This window comes from Montipora capricornis, chromosome 12 (genome assembly GCF_036669925.1).
Source record: "Montipora capricornis isolate CH-2021 chromosome 12, ASM3666992v2, whole genome shotgun sequence".
NCBI lineage: Eukaryota > Metazoa > Cnidaria > Anthozoa > Scleractinia > Acroporidae > Montipora > Montipora capricornis.
This window is the reverse complement of record NC_090894.1, coordinates 10,594,826-10,598,256: the sequence shown is the minus strand read 5'-3', so window position 1 is coordinate 10,598,256 and position 3,431 is coordinate 10,594,826.

The window sequence follows — 3,431 nt, the reverse complement described above, 5'->3', positions numbered from 1 at the left end:
ATTGCAATGTACCACATTAATAAATAGTCTCTTTCCCTAGGAGTTGATAAATATGGCATGGAAACTGGGCATAAAGGCACTACAGAAGGGAGTGGGAAGCATGGATTATACTGATTGCCTTCTTATGGAACAAGATGAAATGCCTCTGACCATGAAGATGCCAGCACCCGACCTGCAGACGTACCATAGTCAAGTGGACAACCTACATTTGTATAGATCTATTTCATGCCTGCCAAATAAAATGTTCTTCTGTTTTAGCTAACAAGCCTTTCTAGTCTTGCTATGACAAGCAACTTTTAAAAGAATATTAAAAATGAAGGAAGTAGGTGTAATTAACATAAATACAAAAAACTGTAAAGGTGGTCGCCATTTATGAAACTGGTCTATTGACCAAAAGCCAGTACCTGAATTGGGCAAATAAGGTAACTGCCGTACTACAGGTGTATGAGCCAGCACATCAAAAACAGAGGATGTGGGGATGCAACTGTATTTCACAAACAAGGCACTTTTGAAAACTCTGTTTGAAAACAATATTTATACATACTAGATACACAAGGTGACTGCCCTTGGAAGAAGGAAGAGGAAAGTTGTTCCCTCTGCTGTGTGCATGTACTTTGTACTAGAAGACACTACCCCCTAAGCAACAGGTGTTTAGATGGATTTCTGAACTGTCTAAATGTTGGGAAGTAACAGCAGGCACAAAACCACAGTGAGGGTGTGTGGTTTTCATTAAAGGGAACCTCCACTCCCAAATAAAAATATCAGGAAATCTCAAGATCCCCTCTTTTAATAATTATTTTCAGCATACCATCACCCCCAATAACTGACTTGTTTTAGTTGCCTTGTTGTGAAACTTTGGTTTGAGATAAAAACTATTTTTAAAGGCAATTTAGATTACATTTATTTGTGACACCATTTCTTCTGGTTTAGAATGACTTAAACTTTTGCAAGAATGGAAATTGTCTTAGAATAATAATTAATGCTTTCACATCTCCAAATAATTTGATGCAGACATGTATATGAACAATAACTAAATTTGATTTTGCTTGTCTGTCATCTGTATTCACAATGTAACTCTCAACACCACTTTTTACAATAACTGTCAATTTCCCAATATCATAGCACTGTATTGGAATTTCCATTTTTTGTATTTACACTGTTTTTTTTTTTACTGTAGTTTAAATTATTTCAGTTTTCAAAAGATATGCACTAAAATACACATAATAAGAAATCAAATCTCGTCCTGGTTTCAATGCTGGCTTAGTGCTACATGTCACAATGACCCCACAAAACTTGGAGAGAAAAACAGTTAATATAATTATTACTTCAAGTTACTACCCAAACTGAAGCAAAAAGGCAAGGCTTATTAGCTTGACTTGAGCCATTCCATTGACACCCGACTGTTAGTAATTTCATCTCTGCAACACATTATTGTGAGGGCATTTATGTTTTTCCTGGTTTTACAGTAGCTGAAAGTTTTGCATTTAAATCTCTATGAGCGGCTTATTTGTGAAAATCTGTTTCTGCATCTTGCCAGGAGCTCATGAGCTGGAAGAGGTTCACTTTCAACAATTGTTGGAGAAATGATTCTGGGATCATCAGGTTCCAGACAGACTTCACGAGTGATTAAATAGTCGTCGTCATCAAGGCAGACTTTAAAATTTTGTCCATCAGCATCCAAATATATCCACAATCTTTGGACACCTTTAATATCCTCACGTCCCAAGATTTTGTTCTCTGGTTGTATTTTCTTGCAATGATGGTGTCAGCATGATCCTCAGTGGTGGAAAATGAAAAGCCATTATGATACCAGTAATTCCAATCAAGGGTAGTCAACTTTTTCCTTGCTCTGTGAACTTGTTCCCTAGAAAAAAGATTATGGGCCAGCAAATATGAAAAGACAGGAAAATTATTAATAATTACTATCAACAGTAATCACTAGTTTAATGCAATATTCCATTAGTGTTACATTCAGCAGATGAACCTAGGCCAGGACAGTGATTGACTGCCCAGGGTCTGTGATTGTTCATTTGAGGTGACCCTCTATGCAATAATTCCTTTTGTAAGCCAAACAGTTCTGCCAGTTGGTACCAATAGCAAACATTGACTAAACAACAACCCATGAGTTACTGAACTACTAGTGTCAACCTGCACTGTCCTTTAAAGTTTTCAACAATGAACATACCCATACTTCATGACAACATGTCTCTTCATTTACAGTATAATAACTATCATCATACTGCTGTGTTCATCATTGTTGATAATGATGTATAAAACTTGTGTGAAGGGAATTCTCATTGACATGCGTACATCAGAGACATACTATTTCACACAGTTTGCACATTCCAAAGGACCAGTACGCCAAAAGTGATCCTTGCTAACACAAATAGTTTTACCAGGTGGTTTCTGTTTGACTAAAAGGAACACAACTTACTGTTTATTTATTATTATTTAATTATTATTATTATTATTATTATTATTATTATTTGTAAAATATATCAACTGCTTGATAGAGTATTAGTTGCATAGTGTATTTCAAAATACTTGATCAAAAATGTTACCTGTACTCTGTGTAGAAAGATAGCTCAATGAATGGCAAATGAATGTACCGGTAAATTGGCTTTCAAATGATGCGAAATAAACTGAGCAGATCGATCTGTCATGCTTGACCCTATTCTAATCAGAAAAAAAATAGAACAAAAAAAAAGTTCAGCCCTTCTTTTTTACCAAACAAAAATTCTCATCTACCGTGGGCTTCAACAGCTAAATCGAGACGCTTCCTGCCACGTTTCAAAGCTGAAGCCAATAATTTGCTCCTTGTGCGTCCCTACACTGAAAGCCATAATTCCATGATATGGCAACTGAACTGACGGATAAAAAACTCGAATAGCAAAATAAAACGCACACTAAGCTGACGACAAAGGATCATAGTGCTAAAGGGAAACCAATAATCAGTGTAAATACTATAACCCCATTCTTCGTCTCACCTGTGAAGGCCGTGTCAGTGGAATCCACGCACATACACTTTATTTTCTTCGAGCTTTCATGGACATCTTTCGCTATATAAAGCTTTCGATGTGCCTTCTCCCATCTGCTATTACTTGTTTTCTTGTTTGTTTGGATGCAAGGCGACTACGAGGTGTAAGAACCTTTCGACCCGAGCCCCTTCGCCTAATCCGGCTTTCATGGACATGAATTATATCTACGGATCCCAAAAACTAACACAATATGGCATCAAAGTCCTTCGTATATTACCAGACTGAAGTTTAGAAATGTTATTACAACATGGGCACGTCTCACTGTGTCGATTAAACAGGATTTCTGTCATTGATACTGGCTTTGAAAAAAGAACCGTCGGTTCAAAAATCAAACAGCCGCACATGCGCAATAGAGTGCCACAGGCCCTTTAAAATATCAACTTCATGTGACAT